The sequence below is a fragment of the Myotis lucifugus genome, unplaced genomic scaffold, assembly GCF_000147115.1.
Source record: "Myotis lucifugus unplaced genomic scaffold, Myoluc2.0 scaffold_331, whole genome shotgun sequence".
In the NCBI taxonomy this organism is placed as follows: domain Eukaryota; kingdom Metazoa; phylum Chordata; class Mammalia; order Chiroptera; family Vespertilionidae; genus Myotis; species Myotis lucifugus.
Genome location: NW_005871379.1, coordinates 1,006,766 through 1,014,598, shown reverse-complemented (window position 1 = coordinate 1,014,598; position 7,833 = coordinate 1,006,766).

The window sequence follows — 7,833 nt, the reverse complement described above, 5'->3', positions numbered from 1 at the left end:
CACAAAAGTTGGAAAGACCTTGAGAGAGAGAGAGAGAGAGAGAGAGAGACCTCCGCCCATCTCCTTCCTCATGTCCCTCACATGCCTCAGACAGGGCACCTACACCTCACCAGACAGCCAGTTCCACTATGACCACTATTAGTTCCACTATTATAGGGGAAAGACAATCTCTTCAACAAATGGTGCTGGGAAAACTAAGTATCTACATGGAGTTGGACCTCTACCTCCCACCATATACTACAAAGACCGAAGTATAAGAGCTAAAACTATTAAGCTCTTAAAAGAAAACATAGGCACCATGGCCGGGTGGCTCAGTTAGTTAGAGCATCATCCCGTACACCAACAGGCTGTGGGTTTGATTCCTGGTCAGGGCACATATCTAGGTTACAGGTTTGATCCCCGGTAGGGGCATGTATAAGAGGCAACAGATCGTTGTTTCTCTCTCACATCGATGTGTTTTTTTCTCTCCCTTCCTCTCTCTCTAAAATCAATAAAAACATATCCTCTGGTGAGGATTAATAAATAAATAAATGAAAACATAAGCATAAATCTTCATGACTTTGGATTAGGCAATCATTTTTTAAATATGATACCAAAACCACAAGGAGAAAAAGAGATAAATTAGACATCATCAATTTAAAACTTTTGATGCTTCAAAAAGATACCATAGCTATGGCCAGTGTTTCTCAGGTGGCTAAGAGTGTTGGCCCACACACCAAAGGGTCTGGGGTTTGATTCCAGGTTAAGACCTATACCTGGGTTAAGGTTCAATCCCCAGCCCTGGCTGAGACGTGTACAGGAGGCAACTGATTAATGTGTCTCTCTCCCCTCTTCCTTCCTCCTTACACTCTCTCTAAAAATCACTGGAAAAAAATATCCTCAGGTTAAGATTAATATATATACGCACACACACACACACACACACACATACATACACACTAATAAAAGGGTAATATGCTAATTAGACCAGACATCTTCTGGACATCCTTCTGGACAAAGCCATGGTGGCAGGGCTGAGGCAGAGGCAGTTAGGGGTGATCAGACTGGCAGGGGAGAGCAGGGGGATCAGGCTGGCAGGGGAGTGCAGTTAGGGGGATCAGGCCAGCAGAGGAATGCAGTTAGGGGGTTCAGGCTGGCAGGCAGATGAGTAGTTAGGAGCCAGCGGTCCCAATTTGCGCGAGGGATCCCGGATTGGAGAGAGTGCAGGCCGGGCTGAAGGATTCCTCCCCGCACCCGCCCTATGCATGAATTTCATGCACCGGGCCTGTAGTGTGTGTGTGTGTGTGTGTGTGTGTGTGTATAACAAAATATTTGCAAATCATATATCTGATAAAGAAATTATATCTAGAATATATAAAGCACAATTATGATTCAATCATGAAAAGACAAATTACCTAATTTTAAAATGGTCAAAGGAGCCCTGACCCGTGTAGCTCAGTTAGTTGAAGCGTTGTCCCAGGCACTGAAAGGTCATGGGTTCATACCCAGGTTGTGGTCCCTGGTTGAGGCATGTACAGTAGGCAACTGATAGATGGTTCTCTCTCACATCCATGCTTTTCTCTCTCTCTCCCTCTCCCTTTTTTCTCTCTAAAATCATTAAAAGCATATCCCCAGGTGAGGATTAAAAGAATAGAATAGCCTGGCAAGTGTGGCTCAGTGGTAGAGTGCCAACCAATGTACCAAGAGATCACCAGTTTGATTCCCGGTCAGGGCACATGCCTGGGTTGCAGGCTCAGTCCCCAGTAGGGAGCGTGCAGGAGGCAGCCAATCATTTCTATCTCTCTCTCCCTCTCCCTCCCTCTCTTTGAAATCAATAAAAACATATTTAAAATATATTTTATAAAAGCATAAGATAAAATGGTCAAAGGATCTGAATAGACATTTCTCCAAAGGAGATTTATAAATGGCCAATAAACACTCTGCCACTAGCCATCAGGGAAATGCAAGTCAAAACTACAATGAGATACCATTTCACACCTAGGAGGATTGATAGCCAGCCATATGCACTATACTGCTAAACTGGTCATTAAAAAATTGAACTGCTTTCTTACACCTTACACCAAACAGCTGTTGCCCTTAAAAGTCCTCCTCAGCCCCCACCTTAGGTTCTGCCTTCGCAGTTCACCTAGATTAGGTTCTGATTAGTTGGTTTCTATTCCAGTCAGCATCAAAAGCTCCGCCTCCTAGGCAGCCATTGGCTCCTCGCAGGTCACCCTGATTTGGTTCTGATTGGTCGGTTTCTATTCCAGTCAGCATCTCCAGGCCTATCTCCAGACCTGATCAGAGAGGTGGGGCTGATCAGTAGCCCCCGCGCTGCTGGCGAGGCCTGGAGAGAAAGAGAGAGGCAAAGGCTGATCAATAGCTGCCATGGAGGCTCTGGATCAGACCCTGCTTCTCTCTCCGGGCCTCTCTCTGGGCCTGATCTGCAGCCCCCTTTGGCAGTCAGTGCTGGGTAGCTGCACCCGCAGCGGAAGCAGTCAGTGCTGGGTCGCCATGGCTGCAGGACTGACTTCTGGTATTTGGTCGTCTGTTTGGTCATTTTGGACATTACAGACTCTGGCTCTTTATATATATAGATAGTCATTGTAGAGTCTAGGTCCTATGTATACAGGTGCTTATTGTACAATTATTTCAACTTTACTGGATATTTGAAAGTTCTTATAATACAATAATAATTTTTTAAAATTTTTCTGCTGAGCTAGAAAATCAGAACCTTATACCATCTCTTCACCAAGTTTAATTTAGCAGCTTCTCCATGTGGCTGATTCTCAGATATTTTAAAAAGTACTTCTTTAATTTCCAAAAAATCTTATCTTTAACAGGCTAAATATATTTCACTAGCACAGATTACTGCACTTCCCAAGTTAATCTAAAGACAATGTAATTCCTTTCAGAATATAAGAAAATATTTTTACATACAGGGATAATTTTATTGTTAAATTTATAAGGAAAGGCATAGGACCTAGAATAGCTTGAGCAATTTTGAAAAAGAACAATAGCTTATCCAATGTGAAGGCTTACTCTACAGCTACAGTCACTGGGACAACGTGGTCTTGGTGGAAGGATAGAAATATAGGTCATTGGGACATAGTAGAGAGCCCAGAAGTAGAATCTGACAAATACGCAGAAATAATTCAATGGAGAAAAGATTGCCTTTTCAACAAATAGTGCTGAAGCAACAGAACTCCAACCTGAGCTAAACCTCACACCCACACAAACTTCACACAACTAACTCAAAGTAGATCATGCAAAATGTAAAACTAAATATAAAATTTAAACTTTTAGAAACTAAACATAGAACAAATCTTTGGAATCTAGGTGAAGTACTCAGACTGACACCAAAAACACATTCTAAAAAAGAAAAAATGATAAACTGGATCTCATCAAAATGTAAAACTTTTGCTTTGTGAAGAGGGCAAAAGACAAACTATAGACAGAAAATATTTGCAAATCACATGTCTTACTTGTATCTAAATATATAAAAAGCTCTCAAAACCCAATAATAAAAAAGGAAACAATTGAATTAGAAAAGACATGCATGAACAGACATTTCACCAAAGAGAAGGCAAATACACACATGAAAAGGTGTTAAACATCATTATCTATCATGGAATGCCAATTAAAACCACCACATGGTTAAAATAAAAACTAGTGATAACACCAAATGCTGGCAATGATGTAGAGAAACTGAATAGCTCATCATTGCTGGTGGAGATGTAAAACGATAGAAGAGTATGGTGGATTCTTACAAAACTATGCACCTTGCCATAGGGCTATGGAGTACTACAAAGTAATAAGAAGAGTAAACTGTTCATGTATGCAACAACTGAGTGATTCTCAAGGGAACAATGCTAAGGATGAAAAGCCAACCTCAGAAGACTACAGACTGTTTCCATTTATATAGTTTTGAAATTAGAAAATGAAGATAGAGCAGATATGAGTGGTTCCCAAGGATTGAGGGGATACTATAAGAGTAGTATCCTGACTGTTCTGCATCTTGGTGATGGTCACACAGGTGATACACATGATAAAATCATAGATCTAAATACACACTAAATAAGCAAAGTGCATATAACACTGGGGATACCTGAATAAGGCCAATGGATTGTACAGGGTCCATTTCCTGTTGTGACATTTGGTACATAGTTTTGGAAATTTGTACCACTGGGGAAATTTGGTGAAAGTAACATGGAATCTCTCTGTATTATTTCTTAAAACTACATGTGAATCTATAATTATCTCAAAATATAAAGATAATTTTTGTCCTGGTTGGTTTGACTCAGTGGATAGAGCGTTGGCCTGTGAACCAAAGGGTCCCAGGTTCAATTCCCATCAAGAGCCTGGTTGCAGGCTCCTCCCCGGTCCAGGCCCTAGTTGGGCTCAGGCAGGAGGCAACCAATCAATGTGTTTCTCTCACATGGATGTTTCTCTGTCTTTCCCTCTCTCTTCCACTCTCCCTAAAAGTCAATAAAAAAATATCCTTGAGTATTATAAATAAATAAATAAATAAATAAATGTTAGAAAAATTTTAATCTTAATATGCTCATAGCTAAACACAAATGAAATTACCTGAGTAACTTATTTTGTATTTTCTCCATTTTTTGATACATGGATGTATCACTTTCATTTGGAGTCATTGATTAACATGAGGTGAGTTTCAAAGTGGAGGTAAAGTTGGGATAACAGGAGGTGAGCAGGTGTTCAGGCTGAGACACTAACTCCCTACACCCATGGCTTCTCCTTGAGTGACTGACATACCAGAGCGACACCTGGAGGAATGGCGTGAGGTCATTGTGACCCTGGCAAGGCTCTGGAATGTTGGGAGCCATTTGATCCCAAAGGCTTGGCTATGGCCAGCACTTTTTCACGCTGTTCTGAGGCTACACTCTGAGTACGTGTGGGATCGTGAGAGAGCCACGAAGCGCTCACACAAGGTGGGCGGCAGTCATTCCTGCACTAGACTGAACGTGGATACTGAACTCACTCCAAGAAGTCCCAAGAGAGGTGGATGGGAGCCCTTGTGAGTCTCCAGAGGAGTGACTGGGATGCAATAGGAAAAACAACAGGTCTCAAATTTGAGGGAAGAGATAATAGAGTAAGAGGTGGGCAAAAGGGAGGAGGAAGTGGAAACAGGAGAGCAAATCGGCAGTCAGGGGCTGCCTTGAGAGCCTCGGGCGCCAGGGCTGTGGTAGGAGCAGGAGCCCTCCACCAGTCAGGAGGAGCGTGGTCCTCGGATGGAGTGCGTGACACTGGCCTTCTGGAGGCGGGCAGGAGGCACTGCCTCAATCAGCCTCAAGGGTCTTTTAGACAGGCATGGCCACTCTGGTCCTATTTTTGCCAGGATTGATTGCCCATGATTTTATAGTGGTTCACAAGGACATTTAGGTAGAGCTGATGACAGAAATATAAGTATGGAAGGTCATCCAGCTTGACCCTAAAAGAAATATGACTGAGTCTCAGCTGTCCCGGCCACTAGCCATTCTCCCCTTGAGCACCAGTCAGACATGAGTTCTAATCCCAAATCCAAAGTGTTCTCACCATGGTCAAGGAGCACATCCTAGACAAGTCATCGGTTCCTCCCCTGTAAATCAGGTTAGTCATACACCTTCCCTCACAGAGCATTACAAGGATTGAATCAGGTAATTCTTAGTGCACTGACCAATATCTTAAGTTCAATAAGCAATTAGCAACTGTTAGCTATGCTTACTGCCATTTTAATTATTAGGTTTCACAAGGAGATTAAGCAGAAACAGCCTACTCAGAAACAGGTGGGGAACCTTCAGTTGGTTTATAACCGAAGACAGGATCCCTCTGAGCTCCATGTCTGCTGCCCCAGACTCTCCAAGCCAAGAAGCATGGAAGAAAAGGCTGTGCATGGAAGGGCAGGCAGGTGTGCGGTCATTCGCCCCTCCCCCTGGCCTCTGAATGTGTGGGAGTATCATCCCTGACCCTCATGAGTATGGGTCTGCGGGCTAGACAGGGAGGTCAGGATCTTGTTCATTTTGGTCACTATAAAGGACATCTGAGTACAGAATCTCTCACTCATCTCCACAGAGACGTCCTCCGGACAGGATTCATGTGAAGAGACACAGGACAGCAGCAGCATTCCCTTGGAAGAGGAAGGTAAATAATAACTCAATTCCTGCGCTTCTCTATAGACAAGTGCAAAGGGAAGGATGGTCATTCTTCTCATCCTTTCAGATGTCAAAGGCAACCCTCAAGGTGGGAGGAGCCCAGTATTTCCCAGGTGGGTCCGCACCCCCCTAGAGAGGAGCCCACAGTCCCTCCTCTCCCTGCAGCTCTGTGGAATAGGAGCTCTCTGGCCTCCAGTTCTGCCTCTACAGAGGCCATCCCTAAGCACAGAACCAGGGGGACGAGGGGCCAGAACCAAAGGTTCCTGTATGCCAAGGCGAGTGTGTCTCCCAAGGCATCCCTCTGCTTCCCCGGCCTGGCACGGAGCATCAGTTACTGCTAAGTAACTTCTTGTCATCTTGTCCTCAGGAGGCTAGGTCCAGTCTTCAGGGGGAGCTGCGACAGGACACAGGGCCTGCAGTAGCCCAGGTCCATGCTCACAGGGTCTTTTGTTCCTGCAGCTTGCCAGGAGAATGGCTCCTCGGCCTCCAGTTTGGCCTCCTCAAAAACCTTCTTTAAGCGGATGACCTGGAAGAAGGGGCAGAAAACCAGATGGGCTATCAACTACATCGAGGGAACAAAACTCTGGATGAAGAAGAGAAGATCCAGTTACCGCCCTGAGGACCAAGAAGCCTTCTACCGACTCCTGGGTGTGTGCTCAGAGCTGTAGAGTGCACAGGGCCCTCCTACACTGAACTGAGGGCGACGGTGGCTCTGGGTCATACTTCAACCTCCCCCAGGTCCCCAACACCAGCTCTCAGCTGTGAGGCATCCAGGTGGCATCGAAGTAGAGCGACCCTGGTTCTACTGTGGTGCTGACAGGTTTTCCTCTCAGAGTCAAGTTCTTGGAGGGAGGGCTAAGAGGCTCCCTGCTGAGTGTTCAATTCAGGGGTCCTCAAACTACAGCCCGCGGGCCACATGCAAATACAAATATTGTATTTGTTCCCATTTTGTTTTTTTACTTCAAAATAAGATATGTGCAGTGTGCATAGGAATTTGTTCATAGTTTTTTTTTTAAAACTATAGTCCGGCCCTCCAACGGTCTGAGGGACAGTGAACTGGCCCTGTTTAAAAAGTTTGAGGACCCCTGGTTCAATTGTTAAGACATTTCAGCCCAGCTGGTATGGCTCAGTGGTTGAGGGTCGGCCTATGAACCAGAGGTCAGGGTTCGATTTCTGGTCAGGGCACATGCCCAGGTTGCGGGCTTGATCTCCAGTAGGCAGGTGGCAGCTGATCAATAATTCTCTGTAATCACTGACATTTCTTTCTCCCCCTCTCTATCTGAAATCAATAAAATTATATATGTATTTTTTTAAAGACATTTTAGGACAAACCATACTGCTCACTGAAATGCACTTTTTCCTCTAGTTAGGATTTGAGAGACAGGGATGAAAGGCAAACTAGAACTTGCTGGCTTTATGCTCAGAAAGGAGACGAGAAAAACCAGGTGGGCAGAAATAAGATGCTCTCATGCAGAACAGGACATTTGTTAAAAGGCAATGATGCCTGGAGATGGGGCATGAACAAGGGTGGGAGAGCTTCGAGAACGGGGTACTTAGCTCAGGGAAGGTGCGTCTGAAGGTGACGTCAAGACCAGAGTCAGGACTTAGGGACACACTAAGCATTGTCCAATACAGCCATGAACCACAGGTAGCTTTTTCAACGTAATTCCACATGAATTAAGCAAACTGTTAAAGTTCA